We start from the raw sequence: 20,359 nt of genomic DNA, 5'->3' as shown, positions 1-20,359 counted from the left end.
TACTTCTGATCGCTACATTACAGGAAGGACATAATTGTTCTGGAGAAAGTAGAGAGGAGATTTACAATGTTGCTAGTGCTCGAAAATTGCAGCTATGAGGAAAGATTGGATAGGCGAGGGTTGTTTTCCTTAGAACAAAGGAGGCTGAGGGGTGACTTAATAGAGGTGTACAAGATTACGAGGGGCCTAGATTGAGTAGAGAGGAAAGACTTGTTTCCCCTAGCAGAGGCGTCAATTATCAGGTGGCAGAGGTTTAAGATGGTTGGTAGAAGGATGAGAGGCGACATCAGAAAAAACTCTTTAACCTAGAAGGTGGTGGGTGTCTGGAATTAACTGTCTGGTTTGGTGGTGGAGGCAGAAACCCTCAACTCGTTTAAAAGGTACCTAGATCTGCACCTGAAGTGCTGTAAACTGAAAGACTACGGACCAAGTGCTGGAAAGTGGGATTAGAATGGGCGGCTGGTTTTTATTTTTTCCTTTTCGGCCGGCATAGACAAGGTGGGCTGAATGGTCTCTCTCTATGAAGTAACTTTTCTATGGTTCTAAAGGGCTCCTTCCTCCCTCTAAGGTGCCCTGGGACTAGAACCAAAGGGGTAGCTTACGTCTCCAAAATTTAGACCAGCTCTTAGCAGACCTAATCTGCATACTCCAGGTTTCGCACTATAGGGATACAAAAATCAGAAGTGAGTGGAGGCAGCTGATGATTTAAATGGCCAGCTGCCTCCATGAACCATGCAGGCGCAAACTCTGGCCTGTCCGCCTAAAAACATGAAGTGCCGTGTTAGCGGGCTGGGGCGTAGGATTTTCAGCCAATTCCACCATTTTTGCCATGATGGAGGCGCTCTCTGAGGTGTTACAATTCAGGCTAATTATTTGTGGGGGAACATTTGGGTAAGAGTGATCATGATATCATAAGGTTTAGACTAGTAATGGAGAAGATGAGGAACAATCTGATACAGAACTTCTCAATTGGAAGAGAGACAATCTCAATGCAATGAGAAAGGATCTAGCCAGGATAAGATGAAAGCAGAGACTGACAAGAAAAACTTTAATATAGACAATGGGTGATCTTTAAGACAGCGATGCTTCAGTACAGGCTAAATATATATATTTTTAATTCTTTCATGGGATCTGGACGTCATTGGCTGGGTCAGCATTTATCACCCATCCTTAATTGCCCTTGAGAAGGTGGTAATCAACAAAGATGAAAGATAAGGAAGCCAAAAACAGGGCTCCCGAGATAACTAGGGAGAAAGGTGCAGGGCAAGGCTAGAATACTTAATGAGTACTTTGTATTGATGTTTATTAAGAAAGAGGAATCTGACAAAATATCAATTGAAGTGGAGACAATGGATAGTGTGAAAAATCAAAAAGATGGTGGTACTGGAAAGCTGGCTACGCTTAGGGTCTGGATGGCTTGCATCCCAGGTTGCTAAAGGAAGTGGAGGTGGAAATTGTGGAAGGGCTTGCCTGAATCTTTCAATCAACCCTAGATATGAGGGAGGTGCTAGAGGATTGGCGCGTGGCAAATGTGACACCCTTATTGAAGAAAGAGTCCTAACTACAAGGACAGTCCTAACCACAAGACAGTTAGTCTAACATCAGTGATGGATAGGGTTTTGGATCCATAATCAGGGAAAAAAATCAACTGGCACTTGGAGCAGTTTGAGTTAATTAAGGAGAGCCAGCACTGAAATATCAGATCATGTTTGACTAATCTAATTGATTTTCTTTTTGATGAAGTAACATAGAAGGTTGACGAAGGGGATGCTATGGATGTCGTCTACGTGGATTTTAAGGAACTGTTTAACATAAAAGGCTGGTTAACAAAATTGTAGTCTATGGAATAGGATGGTCATTGTTCAATTGGATAAATAATTGGTTTAATGTCAACAAGCAATGAGTTGTAGTAGATGGTTGTTTTTCAGACTGGAGGATGGTAGAGAGTAGTGTTCCCCAAGGATCAGGATCACTGCTTTTTTTTTGATTTTATATATAAATGACTTGGATCCGGGAATATGGTGTCAAATTTCAAAATTTGCCAATGATACCAAACTCGGAGGAGTGGCAAACAGCAAGGCCATCATGAATCGCCTGCAACAAGACATAAAAAGGCTAACAGAATGGGCAAACAAGCGGCTGATGGAATTCGACACAGAGAGATGTGAGGTGATGCATTTTGGCAGAAGGGATAAAGAGAAGCAATACAGACTTAATTGTACAATTCTAAATTGTGTGCAGGAACAGAAGGACCTGCTGTGGGGCGGGGGGACTGGGTGCTTGTGCATCAATCTTTGAAGATGGCAGGATATATTGAGAGAGTGGCATTGAGTACAAATACAGGGAAGTTATGTTGATCTTACAAATCTTTGGGTTAAGCCCCAACTAGAGTTCCGCACCCAGTTCTGGTCACCACAATTTAGGAACTATATGAAGGCCCTTGAGAAGGTGCAGAGGAGATTTGCCAGAGTGGTTCCAGGGCTGGGGGTTTTAATTACAAGGTTAGGCTACAAAGACTGGGTTTGTTCTCCTTGGAGAAACTGAGAGACTGAGGGGAGATTTCATAGAGGTTTATAAGATTATAACAGGCTTATGGTGGACAGGGAAAAAAACTCTTCCCATTAGCTGATGGTACAATAACAGATTTAAAGATTTTGGACAAGAAATGCAAGGAAGAAGAACTATTTTACACAGCGAGTGGCAATGACCTAGAACTCTCTGCCCACAACGGTAGTGGAAGTGGAAACAATCAATGGTTTCAAACAAAAATTGGATAGGCACTTGAAAGAAATAAACTTGCAGGGTTACAGGGATTGAGTGAGGGAGAGAGATTGCTCTGTGGGGAGCCAGCATAGACTCAATGAACCAAATGGTCTCCTTCTGTGCCATAAATGACAATTACAACAGTAGCTACACTTCAAAAGTTTTGCATTGACTGAAAAGCTTTTTGGGGTGTCCTGAGGTCATGAGTGATGCTATAGAAATGCTATTTCTGTCTTCCTACCTGATTTCCAGAGCAGATATAAAGTTTTCTTAGTAATTGGAGGGCTGTGTAAGCCAACAGCTTTTATAGTATTAAAATCTTCTGTACTCTGTCATGCAGAACAGTGACCGGATGCTGCTTCCTATGCTGACATTACTGTAAATCAATCACTTCAAACTAGTGACCCGTGAAAAGGTTAGACAACAATTCTGCTGTCCAATGCTATTCCCTGGTGGAGGAGTCAAGGTCCAGAGGATATAATCTTAAAATTAGAGCTGGGTCATTTAAGAGTAAAATTGCGAAGCACTTTTTTTCCACAAAAAGAAAAGGAAATCAGGAACTTAAAGGCTGTGCGTGCTGGGTCAGTTCAAATTTTCAGCAATGAGATTGATAAGATTTGTGTTGGGTGAGGAATATTGAACAAAGGCAGGTAAGTGAAGCTGAGGTACAGACCAACCGTGAACCGATTGAATGGTCAAACAGGCCTGAGGGGCTGAATGGCCTCCTCCTATGTAGAGTCTGGCAGCCAGACAGAGACATCAATTTTCCTGCACACTAAACTACTGAAGTCTCTTCAATATCTGCAATGTTGGGTTTGGGCATGACGGAGCAGCTAATTTAAATACCTATAGGGGTTTCCGCATCGCAACTCACAGGGCAGAATTTTACGACAGCGGGATTTTACGTTCCCGCCATCGGCAATGACATTTATAACAACCCTGCCGCATTTTATGGCCCCATTCCCGCCGAAATGGGGCCGTAAAATTCCGGCCCCATATAACTCAGGAATACAACGTTGGAGAAGGGGTCAAAATGGAACTACTACCCAGGAGGTGTGATGGCATTAGGCCTGAACTGACACCATCAAACTGGGAGTATGCTAATTATTTGACTATGCAGTTACCATCCTTTCCATAATTATTTGCATTTCTTTATTCCTACATATTCCCCGGCCCTTTCTAGGTGCTTAGTTCCAATTTAATTTCCATGCAGAGGGCTCTGGAACCTGCAGGTCGGGACCCACATGCGGCTCATTAAGGACTCATGTGGCTCCTGACCTTGATTGATGAAATCCATTTTGATGGTAATCAAATGCCTTGTTGCTTTTTTTAACATTACACTTGTGGAAATATCATTAATAATTTTAAAAATATAACTTTTAAATGTTGAAATGTATCTCTCCCTTTTTTTTATTATTGGCATTAAGTTGCAGCACTAGGACTTTTAAGATATTGCAACTGTCATTAAGGCAGCCAACCCCTACCAGACAGGGTCAGCCAATATCTCACCTTCTCTCCCAGCCTCTTGTGCAACCACAATCCTACTGTGACTCCAGCCATGGGATCATACATTCACTTAGGAAGGCAGACAGAGTTCTCTATTGAACTCCCATCCGGAAGCATCTTTAATACTGCAGCACTCCTACAGTCAAGAATTGTTTCTGTCCAAGGTGTAGCACAGTTCTTCCCTGTGCTATATGAGAATTATGTTTTATAATGTGTGTGTTTGTGACTGCTGCACACTGTGCAGAGGACATCTCACCCAGTCACTGTTCAACCCTTCCTGTTGCAAAGTCTGCCTGTGAGAGCAGAATTAGCTCAGACAGGGTACCCTTCTATTGTTTAATGGCACGACAGGCCACTGCACTGTGGTTATGTTACTGGGCTAATCCAGAGAATGTGGGTTCACGATGGAACTTTTCAACACTGAATTCAATTTAAAAGCTGTTATCAGTAAAAATAACTATGAAGTTGATGAAGCTGCTAGGTTTTTGTTAAAAAAAACAACAGCTTCAACAATGTCCTTTAAGGAAGGAAACCTGCTGTCCTTACTGGGTCTGGTCTATATGTGACTCTAGGCCCATAGTAATGTAGTTGACTCCTAAGTGTCCTCTGAAGTGGTCTAGCAACCAACTGATAAGGGCAACTAGGGATGGGCAATAAATGCTAGTGATGCCCATATTCCAAGAATTTATTCTGCAGACTGTCACTGATACGTGGAAGATGGCTGGTTGAAGCACTAGAGAACCAACATAGAAATGTGAATCAATACATTCAGGAAAAAAGAGAGAAAAGATGACCAGATAGAGAAACTTACTCAAACCGCAATAACTGTAATTATCAAATGGGTGCTCAGTATCAGTGATGTAATTTTCACAGAGCACGGTGTCACTTTGAAAGCAGTGCCATATTGTATATGACATATATCTATTTACTTTAGCTGTACTAGTTTTATTTCAGAATATGGGGTTTTAGAGTGAGGCCAGCTATCATTTTGCTTTTTGATAAGCTGTGCTCCCTCTGTCTGACCATCGGTGTGTCCTTACACAGTACACAGATTTTGAGAAGCCTCATAAATCTACCGATGTTTAACAATATAGGCGGGCATTTGTTGACTGTGTTTTCGACTCGTTAATTCTGCTTCTCGTGCCCTGGTCACTCCAAAGCTGCTAGATTGAGAGGAAGAGCTGTATTATCCATAACTGTATCTCACAACTGGACAGCTGTTGGTTAAAATGCCTGCTACTTCCTCGAGCAGGTCATAGCAGGAAAAGAAGCTAAAAAGAAATAATTTCAGCTCACAACTGCGACTGAAAAATTAACCGATCCAGAAATCTGTAAGTCCTACACACTACATAGCTACACAAGTTCTACTATCAACGACAGAGTGCACCACACCCAGGTTCCCCACCTCCATGCATACACACAAACTACTCTCCTTGAAAATCTCCCAATCAATAACCCAGGAAAACAGAACAGGAAGGAAGAAAAATAAATCCTTACCAACTAGAGACCTGCAGTGATTGAAGGCAACTCCACTGCTTCAGTCAATACAGCTGGGTTTATGCTACAAATTCTGTGTCTCTCTCCCCCGTGAGGAGCAGGTGCTTTAAACCCCTGGATTGCTTCCAACTGAATGCCTGGCGTTTAAGTGGATTATACAGGCAATCTAGTTTTACTGCCTCCCCTGTTTTGAGCGTGCACAGCATGGCTGGCTACATTCACGCCCCTTCCATGACTGCAGAGCCTGTGATACAGGTGCAAAGCAACCCACACCTGAATGGGAGGAGCCCAGCAATTTCTTAAAGCAGTGATAACAACCTAATTAAAATACACACTCAGGGGCCCGAAAGTGTTTAGGAAATCCCTCAATGTACTCAGAGTTCAATGAGGAGGTGTTTAGCTAATTCGGCAGAGCATTGAAAGGAAGGTTGTTTGATTTCAGTGAGCCTTTGATTTTTTATCAATGTCAGTCGCAGTTACGTAAAGGCAGAACTAACCAAGCCTAAGGCCATGGGAGTTGCCCAATCTAACAACCTTTGTCCCACAAGATTTATAATTAATAAACAAAAAAGTGTTCAAAGAAAATGGATTACTCGCAAAAGTGTCCAGAGGATTAATTGTTGTAAGCTCCAGGACAATGCTGGAGATTTGGCAATTCTAGCCAGTCCTCTCAGGTGGCACTATTTCAAAGTAGAGCAGAGGAGTTCCCCACCCCCACCCCCCTCCCCCTAGTGTCCAACCAATATTTACTGTTCAATCAACATCACTTACACTGATTATTTAGTCATTATTTCATTGCTGTTTGTGAAACCTTGCTAGGTGCAAATTGGTTGTGCATTTGCTGCCTCCCAACAATGACTGAACTTCAAAAGTATTTATTTGGCTGTAAAGCATTTGGAAATGTCCTCAAACCATGAAAAGTGCTGTATAACCGCAACTCTTCCATTCTTTCTTGAATCTCCAGACTCTGAAGGCCTCCAGTAGGCAAAGGGCGGGCTTTCTGTTCTTGGAAATAGTCTCCCTTTGCCCACCACACCCCCTGGCCACCCCTCCAAAATTGGATGGCATTAGACAGCATGGCTTTTCTGATACCACAGCAGGGATTACATTTAACAGAATGACAATGGGTGTGTCCTGTGTGGTGATTGACAAACCATTTCAAAGCATCAGCATGCTTGTATCACAAGTCTATTTTGTATAAACTACAAAGGAATGCTGAACCATCACAATATATTGAGGTCACAAGAGGAGCCAGCTATCCTGACAGTAGAATGCAAGACACACAGATACAACTGGTCTACCCTGTTACCAAGGTTGGATGATTTATTGCTGGAGAATTATATGTTATCACTCATCTTTCTTTATTATTCATTCATGGGGTACGGGTACTACTGGTAAGGACAACATTTGTCAATCCCTAATTGCCCTTGAGAAGGTGGTGATGAGTTGCCTTGTGAGCTGTTGCAGCTCACGTAGTGTAAGCTCACCCGCAATGTTGTTACATAAGGTTGCAGCGGGGGGGGTTTCAGGATTTTCCAGATGGTGGACAGGCTTTGGGGATAGGCTCTTTTGAGGCTTGCACAAGTGCTGGCCTTCCTTATTTTTTAATTTTCTGCAGAGCACCTCCACCTTGAGCCTATCTCACACTCCTCTTTCTGTCTCAGCAGCAACCAACCCCTCTCGGTGGGGCTGCCAGACATCCAGTGCTGTGGGTCATCTGATTGGGCCTCCTTTATTTGGATAGAAAATGCGGAGATGGCCTCCCATAAGATCAGACACCAGGAGGGTCAGGAACGGGAAATGCTCCTGATGTGTTCTTGACGTCAGCGGAAAAATTCACCTCAATGTTTCAGGTCAATGACCTGTCATCAGAGCCACTGATGAAAGGATTAATTAATCAATTCATAGATATAGAGAAAATATTAATATAAATTAATGACAAAATGTTATTGATATAAGGCCAGCTTTCAACTGGAGTAATTTAATACTAGGCGTCGTATTGTGCCAAAATAATGGTGTTGTAAAGACAAGACTACACGCTCTGTGGACACATGCATTTTAATCTGTTTTGGATGTGCTAATGAGAGATTCAGTGGGGATAATTTTAACCCCAGAGCAGGTAGGTTTGAGTAGGGTCAGAAGTTATATTGGAATAAATTTAAAATCTGAATCCACCCACTTGCAGTTCAATAGGCTGGATAAGGGACACGCGACCAATCTGCTCTCAGGATATGGGCCTCTCATTTAAATATTTTAATAAGATTATAAGCCAAAGAATTTACTTCTGTTCCAACTTTAACAAGGGCCAACTGCATTTCTCAGGCCTGAGGGAACAAATCAGCTAATGGGAGGCTTCGAATATTTGGCTATTTCCAGGATTTTCACCATGACGGACAGCCTTTCAATTGTGGCAAAAACCTGGGTCTAAGTCCCAGCCCTGAACCCGTCATTTCCCATCTTCACCGGGGTGGGACTGAAGTTGGGCTGGGATTCGCGCATATGCAATTTGCAGAGGCAGCTGGCATTTAAATCACCAGCTGCCAATACCGAAGTGGGATTATGGAAGGCCAGTATTGTGAAACCCAAAGTGTGAAAATTAGAACAGGGTAAGAAGAGGTCTGAACTTGGTGAATTTGTTTGGATACCCCTTTGGAGAAGATCTCAGGACATCTTTGGGAGGGGTAAGGCACTCTTCGGTATTGTTAAAAATGAACATGATTAGGCACTGCTTACACACAAACTCATTGGAACTGTCAAGCTGTCAAAGAACTGTCTATGAACTGTCAAAGTTGTCAAGGAACTGTCCAGGGATACTAGATGGCATGGAGAGGGTAAGATCAAAGGGTAGTGGGTGGGGCATGGGTTGGCATTAGTTGGCATGAGGGGTATGAGGGGCCATCACGGGTTGGTAGAGTTGGCATCAGGGAGGGTGTGGAGTGGTGAGGGGGTTGGATGAGAGGTGAAGGCTGAAGGGCTGTTTTTGTTTTATTCTTTTTGTTATTTGTTCTCATAGCACAGAGGCAGGCCTTCTGCCCACTCCACCTTTGCACCTGGCAGCGTCCACACTCGTTCCAGGCATGGCAGACACGGCTTCCAATCCAGCCTGCATCAAAAATCCGACCTGCGGGCAGCCATTTTTAAAGATTGGGTTTGCAGAATCAGGAATTCTCCCATCTCTGTACACCTGACCCGGGAACAAAAATCTGGGCTTATGTGCTCAGTTCTGTGCCTTATCCCAGGTAAGAGTGATAGCACTGACCAAAGCTAACCCCTAAGATAATGAAAAATGTAAGAAGCATCTAAGTAGACAGAACAATTGAAACATGACTGGATGATTGGTGGTGTGGTATTAAGCCCGAAAGATCCAAACTTGACTTCTCATCTGTACTGAACATAATGTCAACCTTAGCTTAGAGCTTGTATTCTCATCTCAGGATCAAAGGTCATCGGTTCAATGTGAAGTCCAGAGATAATCTAGATATTTCAGTGCAGCTCAGTTGGAGGTGCCATTTTTCTAATGAGACTGAAATGAAGCCAGTGTCTTGCAAAACTAATCAAAACTAGGCTGGCAGCAATGGTGTTGCAATATGCGATCATGTTTCTGCTCTAGAAAGGGGGAAAAACATAGAAACTTAGAAACTAAGTGTAGGAGTAGGCCATTCGGCCCTTCGAGCCTGCTCCGCCATTCATTATGATCATGACTGATCATCCAACTCAATAGCCTGCTCCCGCTTTCTCCCCATATCCTTTGATCCCTTTCGCCCCAACAGCTATATCTAACTCCTTCTTGAATATACAGGCCAGGATTTTCCCATCAGCGATTTGGGGGCAGGGCCCGCTCGCCGAGGGGAAAATGACACAGGATGACATCGGGAGGAACCCCCGACGTCATCCCGGTCCCTTTAAATTTTTAGGAAGGTGGGAAGACAACTGATTTCTCTGTCCGCCCGCCGACCTGTCAATGGCCAATTGAGGCCATCGACAGGCTAAGTAAGATAATTAAAGACCTGCCCATCCAAGCTTAAGGCTGGCAGGCAGGCCAGGAGCTCCAGCGGGCTTCTGATTATTCATGAAACTTTATCCACTGGCGGGATGAAGTTTCATGTCCGTTTTTTAAAAATTTAATAAACTTTATGTGTTTCTTCTTAACATGTCCCATCTTGTGTGACATTGTCACGTGAGGGGGACATGTTAATAATTTTAATATTTCTCTATTTTTGACTTTTCTTATGTCTCACTGATCTCCCTGAGACAGGACTTTGCCTCAGGGAGCAGTGACAGATGGGGAATCTCTCCCCCCTACACAGGAAGCGCAGATCGCTTCCTGTTGGGCAAGCTGCTGGGCGGGCCTTAATTGGCCCACCCACTCAAAATGGCAGCAGGCCCCGTTTCGGTGGCAGGTGTTGGCTGTATGGCCCGCCCACCATCCAAGGGCAAAATTCTGCCCACAATATTTTGGTCTCAGCTACTTTCTGTGGTAGCGAATTCCACAGGCTCACCACTCTCTGGGTGAAGAAATTTCTCCTTATCTCAGTCCTAAATGGTCTACCCCATATCCTCAGACTGTGACCCCTGGTTCTGGACTCCCCTACCATCAGGAACATCCTTCCTGCTTCTACCGTCTAGTCCTGTTAGAATTTTATAGGTTTCCACAAGATCCCCCCCTCATTCTTCTGAACTCCAGCCAATATAATCCTAACCTCTCATATGTCAGTCCTACCACCCCAGGAATCAGTCTGGTAAACCTTCGCTGCACTCCCTCTATAGCAAGAACATCCTTCCTCAGATAAGGAGACCAAAACTGCACACAATATTACAAGTATGGTCTCACCAAGGCCCTGTATAATTGCAGTAAGACATCCCTGCTCCTGTACTCAAATCCTCTCGCGATAAAGGCCAACATCATCCAAAGGTTCCTGACCCTACTGGAAAATAATCACGTGGGCTTTATTTTGCTTCATTCTCAGAAGGTGTCGCTACCAAGTTCATCTCTAGTTGCTCTTGAGATGGTGGTTAAACTGCTGCAGTCTATGTGGTAAACATACCTTCACTGCATGGTTAAGTTTTGTATTGCAAGGAGTAAGATTAACACATGCTCAACTGCAGGCAGCCATTATTGAACAACTTTATTTACACCTCCCCAATAGGGAATGCAACAGCGAGGGCAATATAAGGAAGTGCTCAGATATTATACTAAACTCCCTCCCCACTAAAAAAACTTATACATTAAAGCCTAAAATAGTATATGTACGTAAATTCCCAGAATTCAGTGTGACTAAACCAACATCAACAATACCTAAAAATTTAACAGATTTGGTTGCATACTTGCTTTTACTGTAATCACAACCAAAACATATATATTACTCTGGCAATATTGTTATACATGTAAAACAAAAAAATTCATGGCACCAGTATGCATATAATAAAATATATCATTTTACAAGAAATAATGAAAAGACCAACGTTTTTCTTCTTGCTACATACTTTCAATTAACCTATATGGTTTCTTTCTCTTTCCATTTCCATTAGCTTGACTCTGCTCTCTCAACATCTCTGACTGTCAAAACTAAGTTTTGACTTTGACGACCAATTCCACTTAATCGTTGGGAATGTGACATTGATTGATTTGTCTTAATCAAAGACCCTGATTCACTTTGCTGTGCCAGTGGATTTTGTGATACCAGGAAGCTTTCAGCCTCTTTGTGACATTCACTTTCCTTCTGACTTTCACTTGGAACTGTATGAGGAATTTGAACTATAGAAGGTTTCTCATGCTCTCCTTTTATCAGATTTCCTCTTTCAAGCAAATGATCTAGACGATACTGGTGGAGTCTCTCTCCAATCTTCACTAGATATGTTGCTTCACAGCAACTCCAAACACATACTTCTCCTTTTCATCTCAGTGGTGTTTCACCATGATTGCTGACCAGTAGTTTCATGTCTGAAATATCATGACTAATCTTCACTTTGTCTTGCTTTTCTCTTACGTTGGTGCTGGCATGAGGCTTAAGCAAAATAAACTTTGTCCTAGGAGCATGCTTAAACACCAACTTGCAAGGTGAGCAAGTTGTTGTAGACTGTGGAGTTCTCTGTAAGAGAACAGAAAATTGTCTCATCAGTGTTAAGGCAGACATGGAAGTTACTGCTTAGCTTGTCAGCTAACAAATACTTCTGCAAAGACCCCTTCACAATCTTTACACTTCTTTCTGCAGCACCATTCAAAGCTGGGAAACGTGGTGCCATAAGAATGTGTTTAATTCATTCTTACCCAGAAATATTTCCACTCTTCTAATGAAAACTGCGGACCATTATCTGATATCAATAACTCTGGCAACCCATAAAATGCAAACCAACTTCTCAAAACCTCAATCGTTTTTGCACTTGTGGTATTGACCATAGATTCAACAAATAACCATTTGCTATAGCTAGTTAACAAAACAAAGCACTCTCTCCCTTCCAGCTCAAAGAAATCGATTTGTACTCATTCCCAGTTTTCTTGTGTTTGACCACAGAACAAAAGGAGCCTTGGTCTCTTACGTTGTTAGTGGCATCAGGCTTAAGCAAAATAAACCTTGTCCTAGGAGCATGCTTAAACACTAACTTGCAAGGTGAGCAAGTTGTTGTAGACTGTGGAGTTTTCTGTAAGAGAACAGAAAATTGTCTCATCGGTGTTAAGGCAGACATGGAAGTTACTGCTTAGCTTGTCAGCTAACAAATACTTCTGCAAAGACTCCTTCACAATCTTTACACTTCTTTCTGCAGCACCATTTAAAGCTGGGAAACGTGGTGCCATAAGAATGTGTTTAAATCCATTCTTACCCAGAAATATTTCCACTCTTCTAATGAAAACTGCGGACCATTATCTGATATCAATAACTCTGGCAACCCATAAATTGCAACCCAACTTCTCAAAGCCTCAATCGTTTTCGCACTTGTGGTATTGACCATAGATTCAACAAATATCCACTTGCTATAGCTAGTTACCAAAACAAAGCACTCTCTCCCTTCCACCTCAAAGAAATCGACTTGTACTCCTTCCCAGTTTTCTTGTGTTTGACCACAGAATGAATTGTTTCTCATTCTGAGAACACTTCACAACTTTTCACCAACTCTTCTCTGTAGCTACTTTTGGATACCAAAAACAGTTTCTTACTACTGCTTTCATACAGACTATCCTTGTGTGCTCTTGATGACGTTCCTCTAACAATTTCTCTCTAAACATTGGCGGTCTAGACTCTTAAATCCCATAGGAGACAGCCTTGATCCACACTCAGTTCACTTCTATATGTGAAGTACTCCTGCAACTTCTCACCATCACGCTCTTTAGGAAGGCCATTCATGACATAATTGAGCACTTTACTGAGCAGCACATCCTTGCATGTTTCTTTTCTAATTTCTCTGGCAGACACTGGCATATCTTTTGTGTATGTAAAGTCATTTACAGGTAACTCAGTAGCTAAAAAGGAATCAGTTTTCATGGGAAATCTCAAACGAACATCCACATTTGCATAATCTGCTGACTTATGATATTTAATATCGTACTGATGGCTAATTTTATCATTTGGTCCTCTTTGTTCAAAGACCACTTTGTGCTCTCTTAACACTTTCTCAATGACAGATGTACTCCACTGTAAATGATCCTTACTATAAGTAAAACAGCCAGAGAGACCTTGTTCCCTTCTATGCTACCAATGACAAATATTAGGATGTACCATCAGATTCCACCCCAATACTAAATGGACCTAACACCAAAATACTCAGATCTTGCAATATACTACAGTTAGGAAGGGAGTTCTGCCATTTTGATTAAACAATCATGAAGTAATGACATTTGGGTGAGTGCGTGCTGGCATTCACCATCTAGACTGAGGGAGCAGGCAGCTAATGGTAGACATGGAAACACAAAACAGTAATCGTGTTCTATGTGAAAAGGGGAGTAAATTCGGCACACATCCTCTGAATGATTGCATTGCAATTGTTTACAGTATACAAGAATCCAAGCCCAAGGTTTTTGCCATTGTAGCATTGAACTAGCTCCCACTGTTACTTTGCAATCTTTATACACTCACTCCTCTATAAAGCTGATAGTTTCCTCTCCATCCAGAAAATAAAATTCCATCAGTCTTTCTTTGTCTTCATAGTTAAATGCTATCTGGCATTTTTTTTGTCACAGTAACATGCATTTGCTTTTGAAAATACTTCTCTTAACTCTCACAACACCAAGATGATCAGTTGGAGTTCAATCTGCCAATCAGAGATAAGGGGGCTGATTTGAAATGTTGCTATTAGTACCGGGGTGGCTGGATAATACGGCAGTCAGGCACTTCCTGCTGTGTTCACGCCAGCCACCATTTTAACTACTGGGTTTTCAACCATCCAAGGGCAGGCAGGGATGTTATTACCATTAAATAGTTGGGCTCTGATAACATCATTCAGACCTCAAAGTAATTTTAACTGCTGATGAGGAACCAGGCCACATGTGGTCCTAAGGTTAATTTTGTATGATTTCCCTGTAGATCTAGAGCTCTGAGTCCCACAAAGGAATTTCGGGCCATTCCCCCACAATTGAGATCACCTCCAGATCACCCCAATACTCGACTGCCCAGCTGTGGCTTCCTGCTGCCCAAACTTTCACTCCCAATGACTTTCATTGGTCAAGTATCGACTTTCACCAGACTTGGGCAGGGCTCTCACTTACGTGAGGCCTGGGAGTTAAACTCTCCTGGACCTTACAGGATGGGTGGTGAGCACCAACCTCAGCCTCAGCGCTGATGTCTTGAATTAAAATCGAGGCTATTACCCCAACAGCTCTAGCAGCGAATGGCAGCCAGCCAGGTATGCTGCCTAAATATCCAAACAGTCCCCTGAATATTTGTAACATTTCCCTTCATGTCACTTCTGGTTTATGAATAAAAACAGATAAAAAAATAAAGAGCTTACATTTTGATAAAGCCTTTCCCTTCCACAGGACATTCCAATTTTTTTTTGAAACACAGTCAATGTTTTGTACACAAACAAGGGCCTAGAAATTATTATAAGCGACGTCAGTGGATAAGTACTAAATGGGTTAATTAGACATTCTTCCATCGGCTTTTTTAACATAAGCATAAAACCCTTTTAATTTTAAATTGGTTTATACAGCTCGTCAGATAGCGAAGATAGGAAAATAATTAAATATGTGAAACATTGTCTATAGGCATAGCCAATACTAATTTCTGGGCTGGTTTCCACATAAATATCAAAACAAGCCTATAAGGATTGGATCACATGCAAGATCAGTTTGTTCCTATCTAGTAATTTTGGGATGTAATAATTTAAAACTAAAACTGGGTTATCATTAGTATAAAAAGAACTCAGGAATGTGACAGGAATGTGACAGCGCTCACTATGATAATTAAAACCATTAATAAATTCCATCACCTGTAAGTTAGTTTTCAAAAAGTTTGGTTCTGGTCTAACTTTTTTTCTCTCCTCAGATCCATGACCCACCATTTTGTGCATGAATGTTCCAATGTGTAAAAACAGAAAAATAAAGGCTTGCATTTATGTAGCACCTTTCACAACCTCAGGGTATACCAAAGCAGTTAACGGTCAATGAAGTGCAGTCACATGTGGGAAATGGGGCAACCAATTTATGCACAGCAATCTTCCTGAAATGCCAATGTGATTATGACCAGATAATCTGTTTTTGTGGTGTTGACTGAAGGATAAATATTGGCCAGAACAGCAAGCGGTAACACCCCTGCTCTCTGAAATAATCAGGGCCTCAATTTAATGTCTCATCCAGAAGACTGCATCTCCAACAGTGGGACACCCCTCACTGGAATCATGCACTGGAGTATCAATCTGGATTTTTGTGATCAAGTCTCTGGAGAGAGACTAGAAGCCATAACCTTCTGATTCAGAGGAGAGATTGCTACCTATTCAGCCACAGCTGACTATCAATGAAGGACTGTAACAGGTTCTGGGTCAGAGTACTCTACAGAGTTCATTCAAACTGAAACAGTGCCAAAGTCGTCATGGAAATAGGATAGTGAGGAAACATTTCAACCAGTAATTCAGGAGAAAGGGCAAATCTTAAGATCTGGAGAAAGGGCCAAGAATATGTATAGTAAGGGAGCCCAGTAAGGCATTAAAAGGGGAGGTTTAATGAGGGAGAGGCTCAGTATCAGGCCAATAGGACACAAAATGGGAAGAAAAATAAGGAGGAGATGATTTTTTTTAAAAAAGGGGGCTGGGGAAGGGTACTGAGAACTACTAACTGTCCAGGGTGAGAGTGTTCCTTCTTGTTTGTAAAATGCCGCATGTTTTCAAATAACAAAAATAGTTCCTTTACTTTCTCTCCTCTCCTGTCCCCAGCAACTTTTGCTCTGTTACATGATTAGAACGTCAGAAAAGAGGCTCAGATAAAGAAAGTACTTTAACCCATTTGGTCTTGTGCTTCCAGAATACCAATCTTGCCACCTTTCCTTTATAAGATCTAGTTGTACAAGATAATGTACCATGTTTATGGTGCTATGGTGGCAGTGGTACCCCCAGCACTTTGCTCAAGTGGTCTTTTTCCAGATGTGAACAGACGGTGAATGGTTGGCAGGGTAGCCACATCCCCCCCCACCCCCCCACCCCCCTCACCACCACCACCACCACCACCACCACCCCATATTCTCACCCAGCATCAGTAGAAACCTATAATTATCAAATCCCTGAAGAAAATCATGCACAGTGAATCTAGAACTGGGTCTCATGGACTCAGGATAAGGGGTCAGCTATTTAGGACTGAGATGAGGCAAAATATCTTCAACCAGGATATTGTAAATCTTTGGAATTCTCCATAAAAAGAGTTCCAGATGCTCAGCCGATTATTATATTGAAGGCTGAGATCGATATATGCTTGTACAGTGAGGGAATCAAGGAATATGGGGACAAGCAGGAGAGTGGAGTTCATATACAAGTTCAGTCATGATTTTACTGACTGGCGGAGCAGACTTGAGAGGCCATATAGTCTAGTCCTGCTCCTATATTTTATGATCCTATGTGATATCATTCTGACTCCTAAGAAAACTGTAGGGCAAGGGATGGTCTTTGAGCCCATCAAAGCTCATTTTTCTCTTGAATCCTAACGACATAGCCTATAACTTCAATTTCAACATTGCTAAACCCTGCCTTTCCTACTTTACCTGATATGTATTCAACACATTTAACACCCTTTATATGAAGATTTTTTTTTCTGTAAGAAATCCAATTTTAGGTCTCTTTTTTCTATTTTCTATTCACAACTTCTGATCCTACAAAGCATAATTTATTTTAAAGTAAAGTTCGGGGCTTTCCTTAAGACATCTCATGTTTTATCTTCAAGAAATCTCCCTGTAATCTTCCTCTCCCTAGGCTTCAATGACCCTTTTCACCCATTTCCCTTATACTTCATATCTCACACTCATTATCCTTCTCTGCACTATTTCTTTTATATTATACCCAGGACACACATGCCTCCAAATGTGCATGAATATGTGTAGTAGGAGGATCAGGCTTATAAGTCTTGGTAGGAGACATTCCGTTTTTAGATCTCATATGATAATACTCACTGATTGACTGAGTGACCATAAATAGCTGTGTCTAGACAGATGGGACAAGAAATATTGGAGCACTTCCTCTTAAAGCACTGGTGTTGCTTGATCAGAAAAATCAATCTGAACGTCGAGAATTATATTTTAGAGATGAGAACAAAACTTTATAGTACACCTTAATAAAAAGGGCAATTAAAAGGTGATTAGATATATAACTTAGCTTGATGTCTGTCGTGGGGAGGTGTTAGAGTTGATCATTAAAGAGGATATATCTGGTCACTTAGAAAAGTTCAAGGTAATCGGGAAGAGTCAGCATGGTTTAATGAAAGGGAAATCATTTTTAACCAATTTATTAGAGTTCTTTGAAGGTGCGGTGGACAGAGGGAAACCTGTTGACGTACTGCACTTGGATTTCCAGAAAGTATTTGATAAGGTGCCATATCAAAGGGTATTGCAGAAAATAAAATATCATTGTGTAGGGGGTAACATATTAGCCTGGATAGAGGATTGGCTGGCTGGCAGAAAACAGAGAGTATACATAAATGGGTCTTTGTCTGATTGGCAGGGTGTGACAAGTGGAGTCCCACAGATGAGGGGAGCGAAGGCATGGTAGCTAAGTTTGCAGACAACACAAAGATAGGTAAGAATGTATGTTGTGATTAAGACATAAGGAGTTTGCAGACTTTTTAGAGATAAGTAGAGAGAGTGGGCAAAACTCTGGCAGATGGAGTGTAATGTGGGAAAACGTGAAGTTGTTCACTTTGGCAGGAAGAATAAAAAAAGCAGAGTATTACTTAAACGGTGAACGACTGCAGAATTCAGAGATGTAGAGAGACCTAGGTGTTCTTGTGCATGAGTCACAAAAAGTTAGTGTGCAGGTACAGCATGTAATCAAGAAGGCTAATAGAATTCTTTCCTTTATTACAAGAGGAATTGGACATAAAAGAAAGGATGCTATGCTTCAGTTATACAGGGCATTGGTGAGACCATGTCTTGAAAACTGTGTGCCATTTTGGTCTCCTTACTGAAGGAAGGATGTAAGTGCATAGGAGGCAGTTCAGAGGAGGTTTACTAGATTGATACCTGGAATGAGCAGGTTTTCTTATGAGGAAAGGTTGGACAGCCTGGGCTTGTTTCCAGGAGAGTTTAGAAGATTGAGGGGTGACTTGATTGAAGTATATAAGATCCTGAATGGTCTCGGCAAGGTGGACGTGGAAAGGATGTTTCCTCTTGTGGGTGAGTCCAGAACTAGGGGACACTGTTTTAAAATTAGGGGTCGCCCCTTTAGTTCAGAGATGAGGAGAATTTTTTTCTCTCAGAGGGTTGTGTGACTTGAGCTCTCTGCCTCTGAAGGTGGTGGAGGCGGGGTCACTGAATGTTTTTAAGGCAGAGGTAGATAGATCCTTGTTAGACAACGAGATCAAAGGTTATCGGGGTAGATGGGAATGTGGAACTCGAAACACAAACATACCAGCCATGGTCTTATTGAATGGTGAAGCAGTCTCGAGGTGTCAAATGGCATACTTCTGCTCCTATTTCATACGTTTGTACGTACTGTGACTGTTTAAACTAAAGATAAATCCTGAATATCAAGTATGTTAAAACAACTCACGATGGATACTCTAACTATAATGTTGTCAAGGTTAAGTGTTAAAGATCTGTCCAAGATTTTGAGAGCTGGTTTAGTTCATTGAATGATCATCAAATATTCCTTGGGGACAAGTGTTCATTTCAGGGCTATTAATTCACCAAATAGTAAACATATGCGCTCGCAACAAATGTGGTGAATTTTACTCTTTCCAAGCTTGAAGACATGAGGATCCACTGCAGTTGCAGACAGCTGCCTGAACTGAAACCAACTAACTCATCCACCGCCAGATATTGAGCCTGCAATCTTCCTTTCGGGTGAGATTCTGCTGTACATTAAGCAGACATTTCTTATGGAGCCATATGGAAAGCTGCCTGTGGCAGTATTAACCCTCTCCAATTTAATACAGGGCATTAGTTTTGGTATACCCGCAATAATGTACCTCGTATGGGAGTTTAAGTACCGTTTTAAAAAGCTCCCAAAGCACTGCTATGGACATTCAAGTCATTTGTCAGCCTTGACCACGTGTACACCATAACATCTTGCAATTTCTGCTTTCCTGGCTAATTAACCGAGCTATTTCTGGGCTGTCAGTTACATGGAAGCAAGTCTACACTATCATGTAAAATCTAAATTGAATATGTTGACTGCTGGGACCTGCAAAACCTGTTTTTTTGCTGCAAGTAGCAGAGTTGGGTTGTGCTTATCACAGGAGTATCAATGGAACGGTATTAATTAACCTGTAAACACAAAAATATATGCACTGTCTCTGCATTAATGGCCTCCAGATTTGGCCACTGTTCAACTCAGTAATAATTCAAAAGAACATCCGTTAGATTATGTTTAAAGAGTACAACGCTGATCTGTCTGCAGTGCAAAGTGAGATTGGTTTGTCGATTAATAAAGGGCAACTTGTGCTAAGGTAGTACCTTCAATATGATAAAATGTCTCCAAGTGCTTCACAGAGACATGAGAAAATGAACACCAAGACATAGAAGATCAAGCTAAAAAAAGGGTGACCAAATGCTTGACCAAAGAGGTGGATGTTAAGGAAGATCTTAAACAACATTAACAACTTAGTGCCTTTACCATAATGAAGCATGCCAAGGCACTTCATAAAAACATAATAAAACACAGTATGACACCAAGCCACAAAGGGAGATACTGGGTTGGATGCCCCAGAGCTTGGTTAAAGAGGTGTGTTTTGTGAAGTGTCTTAAAGGAGAAAAGTGAGGTAGGGAGGCAGTGAATTATAGGGATGGGGCGGGGGTGGGGAATCTAAAGCTTGAGTTCAAGGCGACTGAAGGCACATCCACCAGTGGTGGAGAATTAGAAGAGCACAGATAGCTCAGGGGGTTGTGGAGATTACAGAGATAGAGAGGAGTGTGGTCGTGGAGGGATTTTAAGATCAAATTGTTGCTTGCCTGTGAGCCAATGTAGC

General features: G+C 41.9%; 1 protein-coding gene across 4 annotated transcripts in view; it reads right to left on the bottom strand.

The window, feature by feature from the left end:
- LOC121269049 (rho GTPase-activating protein 27-like) overlaps nt 1–20,359 on the bottom strand; it is a 201,565-nt gene that overhangs the window by 84,323 nt on the left and 96,883 nt on the right. Inside the window, exon 1 of one of the 4 annotated variants that reach the window (XM_041173460.1) lies at nt 5,767–5,872. The exons of the other annotated variants lie outside the window; for them this stretch is intronic. The gene's annotated coding sequence lies outside the window, so the exon portion shown is untranslated. Of the gene's footprint in view, nt 1–5,766; nt 5,873–20,359 lie in introns of those variants that run through there. 4 annotated transcript variants of the gene reach the window in all.

The sequence above is a fragment of the Carcharodon carcharias genome, chromosome 23, assembly GCF_017639515.1.
Source record: "Carcharodon carcharias isolate sCarCar2 chromosome 23, sCarCar2.pri, whole genome shotgun sequence".
NCBI classification, from domain to species: Eukaryota; Metazoa; Chordata; class Chondrichthyes; order Lamniformes; family Lamnidae; genus Carcharodon; species Carcharodon carcharias.
The sequence above is the reverse complement of the archived record's forward strand: the minus strand, read 5'-3'. Positions and strand labels throughout refer to the sequence as shown.